The following is a 16,383-nucleotide window of genomic DNA, read 5'->3' on the forward strand; positions in this document are numbered from 1 at the left end:
TTTGTGTATTTCACGCCCATAAAAATGCGTCCGCCGCGGCCGCGGGAGGTTTCTCGAAGAACGGCACATACGCAGTGCATTTGCGGCACAGCCTGCTGATGTGTTGGGTTGCTTCCCTTTGTTCGTTGCCCTTTGTGCCGCTTTTGTGAGTGCCACATTTTATTTTTCGCTTTTACTTATGCAGATGTCTGTTCATTTTGCGAAAGCAACGCTGCGTCATCTATTTCGAAGTTCAGTGTAGCAGTGCCCAAATATGCTGCCTTACTTTCCTGTAAAAAAAGAAGAAAAATGGAGAAGTCTTAGATTTACCCTGATGGATGACGTTCTTCCAACATTCTTACCTTTGCCGATTTCTGACGCGATAACAATGTTGACTTTTCCCAAAATCTCACCGCATAATCCCAGCACAACGGAGATAGGTCTTCTCTGGTTTTGAATTCGCCTGCCAAAATTAAAAGAAGAATCAGTCGGAGAAAATTCCAATTATTCCTGCATCAAATAATCAGCTTCAAGGCTGCGTCCCTCTTGGGTTCTGCTTACCGAAAATTTCATTTGAAGGGAGCGCCAAAAATACATTGTTGCTCGTCGCCGCGACTGCTTCACATTGAATATCGCGGAGCGATATGAAGAATCGCCCGATTCAGCAGCCCAATATCATTGTATTAGGTAAATGCATGCGGGAAGGTTTGGTGGTTGTAAAGACAACATGCCGCAAAAATGAGAACGTGAAAGCGAAGCAGTGTGACCGCACTAAATTATTTTGTGCGGGAGGCATAGAAGCGCGACGATCCTGCTTGACTGTCGGAATTGAAGCAATAATTTCGGCATCATACTGGTCCCACATAAGTGCCATTTCCAATCGCCAACGACAAAGCGCAGTTTTGCAGTGTTGCGCAGGTCCTAGATTAGATATGGCTGGTGAGTTTACCATGTGGGCTGTACTACTCATTCTAAATGACTGCGCATCGTTGCAAATGACATCCACTCAACAAGATTTGTAGACTTCCTTTTTGTGAACACCGTGACGCACCGGGTACACGCGTAACGCCAACACGTGAGCGCCAATCAATGCTAGCGAATACAGGATGTAATATTTTAACGTGACAGCTTTAACGGCCCCGTGAGCGAAAATTCCCGTACATGTTTAAGTATGTGTATATGCCACGCCTTTATATATGGTATGTGGTATATGGCATATGCAAGTTATACTGTCACACCATTCTATCACTAAAGTTACTCATACTTTTTCTTAATTGCTTGACCAAATTATTCCTCGGAATTTCGACAATGACAGCCCATAAACAAATGTCATGAAACGAAACCACGACAGCCCATGCATCTTATGTTAAGTCTTCTAACACTGAAACTCAAAAATGGGAAACAATAAAAGAAACTGAAAATGATTTCATTTCTTTAGCGCGGCTGTGCACTACCTCCGGCATCGACCCAAGCAAGAGGCCGCGTTTCTACCGTAAAGCAAACTCACCTTCGTGCATAGCGTTCGCCGCCAGCGTTTCCTGTAAACATTACGGTTATGCAATCTTCGGCTGCGGGGAAGCGTGGAAGCAGTCAGTCAGTAATCTTTAGATGCGATCGCACTCCACCCTTAAAGGCGTAGTTGAAGCGCCCTCCAAATTTGTTCTATGCGCTTTATATTTTTGCATGTTCGCGCCCGTGCCCGTGCAACGCATGAATCCCAGCGAGCCTTCGGAACTATGCAAGATCGTCCTTTTCACTACTACCGCATCCAAGGTCTCCTTCGAACTTCTTGAATTCTTCCTTCGTACTTTACGTTTTAAACGGTCGCTTCACTCCGTTTTTGCTCGCTGCATCGTCACTTGTGATTGACAAAGTGCCGATGTTTATTCCCTGTTTTCTTAAGAAAACTACATAATGGCTCCAAATTATGGGAGCACGCCATACTATTGATGTTTTTTAGAGCGAAAGCTTTACTGGCCGCAAAGTTGCGATTTCGCCGTGGTGGTGCTCCAAGGAGGCACAAGACGCCACAACGCGCGCCTCGCCGCGTACATTTCTCTCTCTATCTCTCGCTCCCTAGTCACTACAGCGCATGCGCCACCAGTAGCACCGAGCCACAGGTGTTCCGCCGCTGCGCAGCGCCGCGCCTTTCAGCTGCCGCCGTTTGGTATGACGTCACACCGCATTCCTCGTCGTTGCGCTCGCCTCCACTCGCTTCGCCAGCTGCGTCGCATGCCTGATAACCTGTCGGAGGATTGAAAAGGAGAGCTCGCGTGCGCTGCAACCACAGTTGAGGCGGCAGTATGGACGGCGACAATTCTGATAAGCAGGAGGAGGCCTGGAATCGACATCGGAACGAGATGCAGAGGAAACAAATCGCCCAGGAAACAGACGAACAGCGCGCCGAATGACTGGCTAAGCGCCGCAGCATAGCTAGACAATCAGACTAACCTGGTTTTGCAATCAAGATTAACCAAGGATAACCATGCTACGCCTTAACTTTCGCTACGTATATCCTGGCATATCCGAGCTAAGCCCCTGCCAATATATTGACTGCGTGTATTAAGCTGTGTCATGATATTTATTTATGTATCTATAGAGCCGCTCCTAGGTGGAATATTGACAAAATGCAGAAGCTGAATGCGCACTGTTCAAATTTCTGTATGCTGCCTTCCACTCGCCTTGTGGTTCTGAAAACCATGTAATATTGTGAACACAAACTCATAAAGTAGCTGGAAAATATTAAAGGCTGCTTTGACATACAGGAGAAAGTCTGCTCTATATAACAAAACAGTCTGACCACGTTCTGGCGTGGAGGAATCATGAAATCACTCAAAATACATTTAAATCCAATAATGGACACTAATTCTTTATTCCGAATTGCGACGCATTTTTGTTGCCCTCCGTCATATATAAAGTCACTTAACTGCAAACTAAAGTCTGAAAATTGAAGACAACCTTGATTACGTACATAAGGCAAGTGGTAGGATATTCACCTGCAAACACTATGGGGTCGCTAATAAGAAACTGTGGTTCTCTAAATGTCGCAGTTCCGCCCGAAAGCGAAGCATCAATTGCGATAGTAAATTATTAGACAGTTATACAAAGTAAGGGTAGTAGCTTTATCGGCTGCCTAAACTTGTAAACATTCGGACACTAAACAAGCGCGGTGTCATACACGCACAATCCGACATGAACACGTCTCGCTGATGACCGCGTACACTAGCTGTTAAAACGCTGCCATGAGGAAGCGCAGCAGCAGCAGCGAGCGCCTACACCTTCGTACTGTCTCTCGCTTCAACGCGAGCTAAGCGGCCAGAACACAGCGAACACGAAGCTATCAGCACTCTGCGCGCTGAGTATCCATCACATATCGCCTTTAATATAGAACCCGCGATGCCATGCCATCCGCAGCCGGCGCCGGCACCCTCCCCCGTCTGCAGAGACTGCGGCGCAATGGAAAGGCTACATCTGTTGTTTTGTGAATGCCCAGCTTCCTCTTTCGCAAGAGCGACTATCGCAAAGGTCTACCGCGAGCAAAATTTCCCTCGCTCGGCGGTCGAACACATCATGCACCCCTTGGGCTGCAAGTCCACTCACAGGGTGTTTCTTCGTGCTCTGCTGACCTACGTTGATGACGCCTGCCTTGTCAATCGCCTCTAATCTCCATTTACGCATCCACTGCACTCCTTCTACTGGTGCTTCTGCTGCTGCTCGTTCCCACCTTTATATGCCCTCTCCGCCGTGCTGCGCTGTTGAGGTGTCTTCCACTGACAGACAGTTACTGCGCAGCTTATCACTGAACCTTTCACCACTCCCAAACCTAGAATCTCTCTCGGCACGCGACCACGATATTATCGCATTTGGTATTTATATGGAACATCACGGCGGCGACCAAGGCGGAAATGCGCCAGGAGTGTCCATATAATTGCTATCGCAATAATATACTTGCCTGCCACAGCGCTCACGATTACTCCCAGCAAAACTGTACCGAAAATAGTAAAGAAGCTGCTCCAAAGAGAGGACACACGGAAGAGGATAAACGAGTCGTTTGGCCTGCAAAGAAATAGGAAAAATGAGTTTCTCGTACGCGTACAGTAAGCCTAAAAATACAGAATATCCTTATCAGCGTCCCATTGTATGGGCAATATCTTCTACACCGAAACAATTTTGTTCTATTTACGAAAAGATTTAGGCCAGCGTGGACTGGAAGTTAAATGAATATATCCACCTGGCAAGAATTTAGCACGCTTTCACTTCCCCTGCCTTTCCCTTATGAGTTCTCTCTCTCTCTTCACGTGGGAGGCCATAACTAAAATTGTTTTGCAGTGTATTTTGCGAAAAGTGTGCATTTCTGCAGATAAGTACCCGGAGCGTAATTTAGCAAAAATAGAAAGAGATGCAGAAAAATGTCATGCACATCCAACGCACACGCTGAAATCTATGCGAATCGAAAGCTTTCTCGAAGCGGTTAATGCAAGGCCATTATTTCGCCCACTTCGTTCCTCAGTCGCAGTGGCAAGTGGCTCGCCCATTGTCGGCATGTGTCGTAGTATGAAAATTATAATGATCATCAACGCACGGCCATCATATCAACGAGCTGGTTGGCAAAGCACGATGTGCACCACCTACCTTTTGGCCAATCCCTCGTTGCGAGTATGTGCCATAGTATGGAAATCATAATCATTATCAAAACGCAGCGTTCATATCACAGCACGAGTTGGTGGAACAACATGCACCAGCCGATTCTTGGGCAATCCCCCGTAGTTAGTATATGCCGTAGTATGGAAATCATCAGCATACTCAACACGCGGACCGGTAGTAAGAACTCTTCATCATCATCAACCTGTGGCGACCATCTCACCGAGCTAGTTGGCGTTGGCAAGAGAGAATCAATCGTGCATACGTGCCGAATCGATGGTGTCTTCGCAGTCACATTTCATTCAGATGACTTCACAAATGAAAGACATCTTTGAGCAAAGAGACTTCCGACAGGACTGGTACCGATTGTCGACGAATGTGTCCTGTTGCCTCCCTTTTAGATATTTATTTAAAGCAATAATTGCATGTACTGTGAATTGTTATATGTGTGCTAGTACGCGCGGCAATGGCTGTTTTGGACGCTATGTAAATAACTTACGCACTTGTGTTTTATTTTTGTAATAAATACCACGAAAGAAAAAGAAAGAAAGCGCCTGTGACCTAATTGGTTTCAGCTTCTGACTGCTCCGCTGGTTCCAATCAGGCCATCGAACGTGCTTTTTTCCCCTTTTTTTAAGTAAGCTTGAATCCACTCGGTGACAACCCAACGATTCGATCGACCGACTGACCAAATGACGAATGCCAAACCATGGGATGGTAGGCAAATAAAGCTTCGCTTGAAAAACCGGCTGAAAAGAAAAAGTAGCACTCCGGAGTGACCTTACAGCATTGTGCAGCTGGGAGTCGCTAACTACGCACTGTTCTATTCCGCAACTTTCGTGCTTAGTCATTTGTGCGAGGTTTTGTGCACCGCGCAGTCTCTGAGAGCGGAAACACCCGAGCGTCTTTACGGAGGCCACTACAAGCAGTAGTTTATCGGATCCGAACAACTTCGAGTGCATCGCAAAGATGTTCTTACGAAGATGGCGTTTACCGCTACGAGTCAACAGCTGTCACAGTAAACGACTTCAAAGGCGGAGGAATCGCTGAAGCCTGCTGCATTTCTTCCCTCCAATGAAATAAAGCTCGTTTGGCTTTCCCCCTATAATTCCTGCGGACTGCTCACGGTGAAGCGTTCGCGATGTTGTATGCGATGAATCGAGCTCGAATGATTCTTTATTTAATAAAAACTAATTAACCCAAAAATAAACTTACTCTTCCTGTGGAATATCGGAGGTAGTGTTTAATGGCGAAGAAATGCCACTGCCGTTATGGAAACAGTAGTCCAGGGACGTCTCCATTCTGGGAAGGTTTCTTCCACTCCGTAATATGCTTGCGATGTGTAACAGTTGATACACAACCATAGCGGTTGTTGCCACCCCGGCACCCTATGCATACGCACAATTTCACGTTTAATTTCTGACAACAAAATGAATGCACTTGATTTCGATGTTTATTTGGCTACAGTTAAGCAAGCTCAACAGGGCTTTCGAGCATATTTTAACGAATTATCACTACAAAGCGGGCAGATCTGTCTTATGTAGAGCGTGCTGTTGCAACTATCAATCGGTATATTTGGGTCTGTTATATTATTCTACCACGAACCAGGATATATATTTAATATGTACTTTCGTAGCAAACGTGCGACATTCCCACGGAATTTCGCAAGGTAGACATTAGTTAAAGTATTGAATACATGAGAAAGCTCATAATTATTAGAGGTGATACTGCTCGAGCCGCCACAACTCTGAAGACACAAGTTAGCGCGGGAAATAAAATAAAATCAATAGTTTAAATCTAATTTTCAAGTCGAAACACACTCGTAGTCAGCTAGAAGCCTCTTTAACAGATGTGCGGCTGTGTATGCTGCAAAGCACTCGTTTATCGTAGCTGTTTAAAATTAGAGTTCGAGTTGCTCCTTTGTATAGCAAAAAAGTAAAATTGGAGCACCTAAACACAAGCTGCAAGAGTTTTTCGCGAAAATAAGGCGAGGCTTCACTGTACCACAACAACCTTGAAATGCTATTTTAGACGCCCGGAGTGCCGCAATAAGGTTACGTAAGCTAACGATGTGCAAACACCAGGATTTGCTGCCTCTATAGTGTCAGGTGTTGCAAAAGGGCAGAATGTCCCTAGCTAAGATGTATTTTAGAGTATAGCTTGAAACTTCCCCAATACCTGACCTGACATACGCGGTTTAAGCATTCTGACAGGTGTACATTTTATCTGTCTCTGGTGAGCGCTTTTTACCGGCTCTCAATTGTTAAACGTTATCGCCCGGCGCAATACGCGCCTTTCCGCATCTGAACTTTCTTTATTGTTTTCGCTGGTTTCATCCGTTGTCTGTTGTCACCGAACCGTGTGTAATCTGACTATGCGCGACACAAATTATGTAATACTTTCTGGAAGAAAAGGGGGCACCCGGGATTCATTTGTAACCTTCGACTGGTCATGCATAAAAGCCGACACACTTGACCCGCAGCTCAGATTACGAGGATCGCCGACTGTGCTCGCCGCTGTTGTTCTGATTCGAGTGTCACTTGCGTTTGTGGGCACAGGTTCGCGCAATGGAAAAGTTAGATTCGTCACTCACAGTTTTGCTACTCTGTTCTTCACCGTCACTACATGCAGGTTGTCAATATGTAGGCTTATGTTTATAAAATGACAGGGCGAGACATTATAGACAGTGTACATTACTGGTTAACTCCAAGAGGCTCTGAATAACTTACGACTTTCTGATTCTCTTTTGTGGATCATTGTATCTGATCCTACAAATGCAATGTCCAAGAATTCTTAATGAGAATTTAATTATGTGGTAATGGATGCCCTTTCGAAATTACGAATAGTTTTAAGATCGCGGAAGTCGCGTCGTTGAATCTGCATGCCAAAGCGCTACAAACGAACAAACATGATCCAAACGGTTCTGTTCTCGTAACGCCTGATCGCATTATGCATTCACTCTAAAGGCAGCGCTATCCTGTATTTCCTACGACTTATTCGTGAATCTCCATCGTAGTAATACCATGGGCACTCTGAGCTTAGCTGTTTCACAATATTTCTGTTCAATTTAGTCTCACTACAGGTACTCCTCAATATGTCATTCATCACCCTAAACAAACTGAACTGAATGATTATTTGCGCAGATCATGCTTCTATTGCACGTACCTTTGCACGAACGAACGGGAATAGGACGCCCAATAGGCATAAACCGACAAAAGGTGCAGTCATGCCATTGTACACCATAGTAAGGGACTGCAAAGAAAGTAAGAAAAATAATATCATCATTTACATAACGTTTATCACCCTGTCCTCGTATAAAAGTGTAACTAATAATGTACAGGAATGCCCTCAAAGCGCGTCGAGAAATATAACAGGTCACGAGGCTATGAAATGCAATGAAATCTGACAGCGCTAACGAAGGAATTGGTGAAAAATGCAAATTCACAGCCAGAAGGTTATGCAACCGGAATGTGTCAAATTAAGGCATGGCGCCATGAAACGCCACACTGTACGCCATGGTCACCACTCTTGAGATACGTAACACGTTTCTTTTCTACAGCGTAAACTGCTTTGGGCTCATTCCAACAGATATTTGGGGTGACGATGGTGACCGTCCCCGCCGCCGGTGTCCGTAACAGCTATCGCCGGGAATGAGAAAAAAGGGACCCAGTTGCCGCCGGGATCGAACCTGGGATCCGCTACGTGAGAGGCAGCTACTCTACCACCTCAACCACTGAGCCACGTCAGCAATCGCTCGCATACAGCGGAAAAACATGCCCTACAAACACGTCCAAGAGCGCGAGTTGACATAGGACATAGCGCTGCGTAGCCTCGATACATGCACGTTTCGCGCTGCGCTTGCACATTATTGTTACACCAGGTAGAACGCCATGTAGCAGATGCACATGTAGCGGTACAAGGCCGTTAAAGGATGTTTGAGGAAGAAAGAGAAGTTTAGGGAAACGTATACAAGATTGTACACAAATCAACCTGGCTAGGTGACTATGTCAGCGCCACGTTTCAAAGCGGATGCCAATAAATCATCATCATCATTAGCATCGTATCGTGCCACTTGCCTTGCAATATGATATTCGCGCCGCACCGTGACTATACGTTCGCCCTTTGCAGCGCAGTTGCATATTATTACACCAGGAGGCTCTTGATGTAGCAGTTGCACAGTTAGCGGTACGAGGTAGATAGAAAAGTCTTGAGGAAGGAAAAGAAGATAATGGATATCTACAAATATTGATGTAAAGAAAAAGATGTAAGACATACCAGATTATTTAAAGTAGGCTAGGTGACCGTTTTTCACCGTCTCGTTTCAACGGGACTGCCATTAAATTAGCAGCATCACCATTACCGTCGTATTGTGCCATTTGACATGCGCCCCGCGTAGGGTCGATGCGTACAAATTTTGCATTGCGTTCCGTTATATTCCACAAGGTGTCGCGACCTGTAGCGTTGCACATAGCCGCTGCCTGCAGCATCTAGCTGACCTTGGATATAATAGGCTAAGTGACTATTTCTCCCCATGCCGTTTCGAAGGGGATGGCACCATTGTCATCACATCATCCACAGCAGCGTACTGCGCCACGGGTCGAAGGACGTGACATGTGCACCACGTAGTCTGGGTATCTGTGTTCACTCTTCGGTGCACGTTGTGGCGCCTCCTCGCAAGACACGAACCTGAAGAAGCGAATCATGGAGCTACGCGCGCAGCTGCAACCGGGCAATCTCGGGCTCAGCAGACCGCTGTGCATAGAGCAGGACAAACCGCAGCTCGCCGTCGACGCCGGGCGGACATTGCAGATCGTTCTCGTGAAAACGATGCGAAGATACTTCGCCGCGAAAACCCTCCAGTGCGTGGTGCCGAAAATGGAGCTCCTATGGAGCTGATCCTCTAGCTTACGCTGCGAATGTGCTGCGTGTGCAGCAGGCCTGTGACTTTTTTTTTTAGTTGGTTAATTTTTTTTCAAAGGAATCGGGCCTAACGCAAAAGTGAAACGTGTATTCTAAGGATACGTGGCAGGTTTCTTAGCCGTAAATACAAGTTTGTAAGTAGGCGCATTCTTATGTTATTCGTAAATACAAGTTCGTAAGTAGGCACATTCTTATGTTCGTAAACACAAGTTCCCAAGTACGCACATTCTTCTGTTATTCACAGTTTCGCTCGAAGGTCAAAGCAGTCGCAGCGACAGCAAGCACGCGAGCCATGTACTGCAGCGCAGCGTAAACAGAACCCAGGAGGCTTCTAGTCGCCGTAAGCACAACCGACGTGGCAGTGAACGCGTATGTGGCGAAACTGCGGTGTTCTTCTTAAAGCTGTGGCGGCATTGCGCGCGCACGCACCTAAGCAGTTTTTCAAAGGTAAGCAAGCGCGCGTTCGGCGAGCGGCATCTCTGGGCGTGCGACAAAAAAGCGCGTGACCGGTGGGAACACCGTTTTCCTTTCCTTTTCAATCGCTCCTAGCGATACCCCCCATTTCGCGGGCAATCCCTCCCTCCCACCTCTGTGTCGTACCATTCTCCGAAACAAAACGGCAGAGTGCCGCCATCTCGTAAACATGCCAGGTAATTTGCGTGATGATGACTGCGGAACGCACGTGAACCGCACCGATTTTCTGTGGAGCACGGATTAAAACACTTTTGGGTTAAAATTCAATCAACCAAACCACTGAACATGGTTGGTTAAACGGTTGTTAAACAAAGTCTACAGTGGGGGTTCAGGATAAACATTGAAGTGCAAGCGCGAGCCTATTGTTTATTCACGCATAGGGCCAGTAAAAATTCTTGATCAGCACTTCGTGAAGGCTAGCTAATCATCTCGTGCACCGGTTTTGTCGAGCAGTCCTTTTTACTCTACCTCGTCATAAGAACACAACGACCATGTTCAGCATCCCGAGCAACGAACTGTACTTTAGCAGCGGAAATAAAAGAAAACAGACAACTTGCTGCATGTATAAAGAAAGTCACAATTTCACCCGACCGGGCGAAGCATTGATTGCAATAGCAAATTATTAGACACCTATACGAAGTAAGGTTAGTCATTTCATCAGCTTCATAACCTGCTGTAAACGCTCGCTTACCAACTAAATTAACGAGCATGTTGTCACGCGCGCAAAGGCAAACACGAACATATACCTCAATCGATGATGGCGTACTCTCACCGTCAGAACGCTAGCGTGATGAAAAGCGCCAGCAGCGGCGAACGTCTCCCCTTCGTGCAGCCTCTCGCTTCAGCGAAGTAGGCGCGCGAGAACACAGTGCACATGAAGCCATCAGCCATCTCCGGTTGGCTAGCCTTCGAACCAAGCACAGATTGCCTCAAAGCTAGGACGCGCGCTGCCGCACACAGCCGCCGCAGCTGGAGTAGAAGATGCGCGCTAAACCGCCCACTTACTAGCGCGTGCTCATGTCGCTGTCCTTGAGAGCGTGAGAAATCGGCGCTCACTCTACCCTTCCACCTTCCACCTTCGCGCCTTCCACCTTCGCGAGCGCGAGAAGACACCGCCGCATCAAGCCACCATCCTTCTCGGCTCACCCTCGCAAGCTTTCGCTCGCACCTAAATTACACGCCGTGCGGCCGCGATGTTATCGCAATTGCACTTTATACGGAACTTCACGGGGACCCCGATGGCGAAGCTGATCGCAAACGTTTCATAGAGTGCCCATATAATGGGCAATAAGAGGAAAAGGTCAGCTGACGTGGACTACTTGCACAGCATACATAAGGATAGACAATACTTTTTAAAGAAAAATCGTACCTTGTAAATCAGAACCGATGGTAGAGCACCGGCATTGTTCTGCAAGCAGACAATTTTCAAAGAGAAGACATTGTTAGAAAAAAAAATATTAAATAAGGCCGCGTTCTAAAGAAATTTATTGCGATAAAGAAGCAAAATTTGAAATCCGATTAGACGTCCTCTTTAGCTGGTTGCCAGAAAACATGGAACAGACACGACCTGGTTCAGTCTTTTAATCAGTGAACCGCACGTTCCTCGTCGTCATCTAATTACTACGAAATATTTCAACAGGCATTCAGCTTTTCTTAAACAATGATGGCGACATCCCATGACATTTTTGTCCCGTGTTTTCTTTGAGCACAGTGTACCTTAGGTCATGATCAACACGCCTGTGTACCCCATGAACGCTATCTATTATGCGATATCTTTATTGACCACCATTCCGCAGTCTTAAATATACAAGAGTGCACCACCCCTTCCTTACCTTTGTCATAGAGCCCATGTGTGCACAGAGCATACTGCACACTGTCATCAAAATCCCCAATGCCAGTGCTGAAAATACAAAAGAACTTTACAGTCCCGTTCGGCTGCAGGATTCGCTGTTCTGGATCTTATCATTTTTCTCGCTCGTGCACTTGGTCTGGGTGGAGCCTTGCACAAGCGAGAATCAGTGTGCATATGTGTACACACCAATCTAGCTGCCGCAAGACTACCCAGACCTTCATAAGACTCCCTTTACATATAAAACATTCGATCACTAAACCCTGTTTCAAGTTAACATAATTTCTTACAGACGAATTTATTGCATACAGATGTAAAATTTCCCACTAAGTATTGTTTATTTATTTATTTATTTATTTATTTATTTATTTATTTATTTATTTATTTATTTATTGAAAATACCTTGCAGGCACCTTGACAGGGCATTGAGTAAGGGGGGCAATAAAAGTGAAAAGTAACTCGACAGTGTACAAACATACGGCTCGAATTTGGAATTTAACATTAAGAAATGGAGAGAAATGACGATAATTTGGTATGACGGCCAATATAAGGTAGGGCAGAAAAGAGGATAACCTCTTTTCTGCTGCTATATATATATATATATATATCAACGCAGTACTTCGGATCCCATGTTTAAAAGGGACTGGAACCTCCTCACCTCCTCTCGGGCTTTGCTGACGCACACTCTTCGCATAGCATACGCTACTGTGAATATGCCAGCCAAATTCTGTAGCGCTCGGCGTATGAATTTCGCAAGCGGACCGGAAAGTCACCTTTTTCTCAAACGCCCTCTTCACCTGCTCCTCACTCTTTTATGGATGCTTCGTTTCGTAATACAGCGGATTCCCACACGCGGCTGCTATTGGCATATAGCTGACATCAATCAAGAAAGGCGTTAGGGTCAATGTGCTTGTTCCTACTGTTACTGTGTGTATTTATTAACACAGTTTAATAAACAGGCTCAAAATAAGCAAAAATCTGCTTTCCACTTTTCATAATAATTAGGTACTGCTCCCGCTCGGCTGCGGCAACCCGCGCCTAAATTAAACTTTGACCACCCTGCTTATGGGCGTCGTAGGTGTCGGGTCTCGCTAATTTAAATAATTTTGACCATTAAACTAGCTCCGAACTACACGAAACTTAAGGTCAGACTACACTCACGCTTGCGAGCACCTGCTCACTCCTGGCCGCTACTGGTTACACGTCTTGGCTTCGTAGTGAACTTCAGAATGCACAAGTCCGAATTGGCTGCTATACGTCGGTCAGGCTGGTGCAGGAAAAATCCAGTCCGCAGCTCGTAGCACAGCCGTACAGGATGCATATGAGCGCGACCGTTCACTCTTTTTGTTCTGTCGTGCAGAAAGCAAACGCTACAGTTCCGTGTACCTTCTACGTGCGCCACGTAGCTTAGGTACCGCGGCCACCGCGGACGGCCGCGACGAGTTCACTGGTTCAACGCACAGCGGCTCGCTGAGGACAACCGCGTCTGGCGCGTAGTAGGTGCCGCAATCCGAAATACTGGCGCCTACGTGACCACCCAAAATCAGATTTGAACTGCGCGCCGCGGTGAAGTTCAGTAGGCGGAGAGTTGTGCGCAAAACCCACTCTACCGTAGCCTTTCGCAGTGCACATCATTGAAGAACGAGCGGAAGCAGCGCTAACGGTGTGTTTGGTTACGAGTAATTCCGCTTCTGCCGAACGCGTGAAGAACTCTTTGAGGCAAAACATTTCTGAAATAGTATATTTATTTTCAAATGCATTTCTCGTCTGCGATAAAAAACGGTTTAGGGCTTCCTTCTTAAATTGAAAGAAATGCCGGCGCACGTAGAAGAGAAAAAACAAACATTTCATTTCGACGTTTTGGTCGGCATCAGTTCTTCACATATATATAATGCAGGATGCAAGAAACCTGCCGTGGCTGAGGCGCCGTACTTCTTTTTCTTTTTTCTGAAACACGCGCACTTCGTTGTCCGCTTCTCGAGCCATTGCATTCAATGATCGCGTGTTTACCTCTTCTCTTGAGAAAATCTCAGCCAGGGACGTGCAAAATAACGCTGCGATTAGCTGACATGAACAATATCACAGTCTCTGCCTAGGGTGACACTGAGCGCTTCCTCTCATAGTTCACGGGTAAGACCTTGCGTAGAGTCTTGTAAGATCCTTCCATGGCTTCAACTGAACTTGCCGCTGTTGGAACGCCTTGGTGTCTTATAAAGTACTGTGTCACGGACTTCGAAATCATACAGCAGGAAGTTGCTATCATGAGTAACTTTGTTCTTACTGTGGCAGGTGAACAAGTTCTTAACCGCAGTCTCCCTTGATTTTTCAACCGTTTCACCTCGTTGCTTCAAGTGGCCGGATAAGATGAAATTCCGTACACCGGGTAGGAAACAGTGTAACTAATAACTTCGTGGGCAGTTCTGTTGTATTCATTGATGAACCTAGAGAGCAGCTTAGTCCAAGGTTTCAATGGTTCATTATTAATCTTGCACATAAGTCTGGTGACTATGGTTTCATTTGTCCGCTCGGCAATACCATTCCATTGTGGATGATGGGATTATGGCAACTGTTTCGATTTTCCTGCTGTGAACACTGTTTTGCAATCTGAAAGGAACCTTCGTGGTTTCATGGCAACAAAAGTGCTTTTTAAGAACAAAATATACACGTTGCAGTTTTAATTTTTGTGAGCAAACGCCCATGCATAGCGAGGCATGGTCAATAACCACGGGAAGAAATATTTATGTGAAGTATATCCAAAAAATATCAACCAACACTATTCATGGCAAGGAGTTCAAAGGCTCTTCAGGTGGAGAGAGTGAATCAAGTGATGCATACTTTTTTTTCATTTGTCTTCTTTCATTTCTGGCATATGTAACAATGTCGAGTGTAGCTGGAAACGTCGGTTATTGTATTAGGCCAACAGTATCATGGAGACCGGAACGACCATGTACTCTTCAAGCCGACATGCCCGAAATGTTGAAGAGCGTTCGTAGGAGTTGTTGGGCGCCATTTATAGGGCACGCATGTTTCCCTAATCATTTATTTTTGAGGAAGACCATGTCATTTTATAACAGGTACGTTCCTTTGGGGCGCTGGTTGTAACAGTCCTGAAGTTCGGTGGATGAGAACAGCTCAAATAGAGGAGCCCTAGGAGTGCATCAGCTTCAACGTTGCTTATGCCCTTCTGGTGTTTGAGGTGCACCTCGTACATTGACAACTTGAACAACCACCTCAGGACACGACCTTGAAGATTATTTACATTCTTCAGCCACTGAAGCGCAGAATCATCCGTTGCAAGAGTGAACGGTTTCCCATGAAGATAACAATGCAATTTATCGAGTGCTTCTACGATCGCAACTAAGGCGTATCTCGTGCTTTAGTATATTACGGGAATAATAGACCACAGAAACGCTCATTTCATTAGTCTTCTGGCTGCTTCAGCAAATGATCATCCCATATAATGCACGGTCTTGAAGCGTCATATATGTGAAGCATTCGTTCTTCAGTTATGCGCTTCGTAAGTTCCCGAAAGCTTTGTTCGCATACTTGAGTCCTGGCCATGTTGTGTTTTTGCGGGTAAATTTTGTAGAAGTACGAGCGATTACTCAAATAAGGATTGTCTTGGCGGTAAGTATTTATGGTGCTGAGAAAGCACTCGAGAGCTTTCTCTGGTTTGCTTACTGGGAAATCGAGTATGCAACAACGTTGCTTTCCTCAGGTGTCACAGTTCCTTGAAATTTGTGACTCCAATGCTCGATGCCGGACTTTGCAAACTGGCAACGTTCGCTTTTGAATTTCATATTATGGGCCTTTAAAACATTCAGCAGTCCTTCGAGGTGTCGCAGATGGTCGTCACATGTCGATGAGTATAATACAACGTAGTCAAAGTATTGGACTTCATTAGTAGGCTGATGCTTCGCTATTGCTGACTTCATAGCTCTTTAAAATGTAGCAGAAGCGTCCTTTAACCCGATTGTCATCACCAGTCATTCATAACAGCCGTTAGTAGGGACAAATGCGGCTTTCTTAATGTCATCAGGATGCATTCGGTCACGTCAGCATCCGGATGTTGCATTCAGCCTAGTAAAAATTTTTGCATTTCCCTAGTGGTCATGGACATCAACAATACATGGAATCAGTTAGTAATCAGGCACCGTTACTGAGTTCAGCTCGCGAATGGTCAACACATAAAAAAACACGTCCCTCACGTTCGTTTTTGCTAGAATGACCGGGGCGGGATACGGGGACAACGAATGGCCCACAACACCTTTGTTAGCAATGGCATCAAATTGTTAGCCTTTGTCTACATGCGGACGTCTGTATGGCGCTCGATAGAGTGGAACAGCATTGGTAAGTGCAATCATTTGTTGTTCAGTAGAAATGCACTCAATATCAGCCTTCTATTTGGAGAAGGTACCTTCATATTTACGCAGAACGCATTCGAGCATAGCACATTGCGCCCGTCCTAATTCTTCTATTTCATGTTGTTTGCTAATTTTGGTGCTTTCCTGGTGGTTCTG

At 45.8% G+C, this 16,383-nt stretch overlaps 1 long non-coding RNA gene across 1 annotated transcript; it reads right to left on the bottom strand.

Annotated features, from left to right (window-relative positions):
* Nucleotides 1-3,935: 3,935 nt before the first annotated feature.
* Nucleotides 3,936-10,995, bottom strand: LOC129382771 (uncharacterized). The gene is made up of 3 exons (XR_008610825.1): nucleotides 10,761-10,995; nucleotides 7,786-7,872; nucleotides 3,936-4,035 (listed from the first exon to the last, which is right to left on the bottom strand). It is a non-coding gene; the product is annotated as an uncharacterized lncRNA (long non-coding RNA).
* Nucleotides 10,996-16,383: the final 5,388 nt, after the last annotated feature.

The sequence above is a fragment of the Dermacentor andersoni genome, chromosome 6 (assembly GCF_023375885.2).
Source record: "Dermacentor andersoni chromosome 6, qqDerAnde1_hic_scaffold, whole genome shotgun sequence".
Taxonomy (NCBI): Eukaryota; Metazoa; Arthropoda; class Arachnida; order Ixodida; family Ixodidae; genus Dermacentor; species Dermacentor andersoni.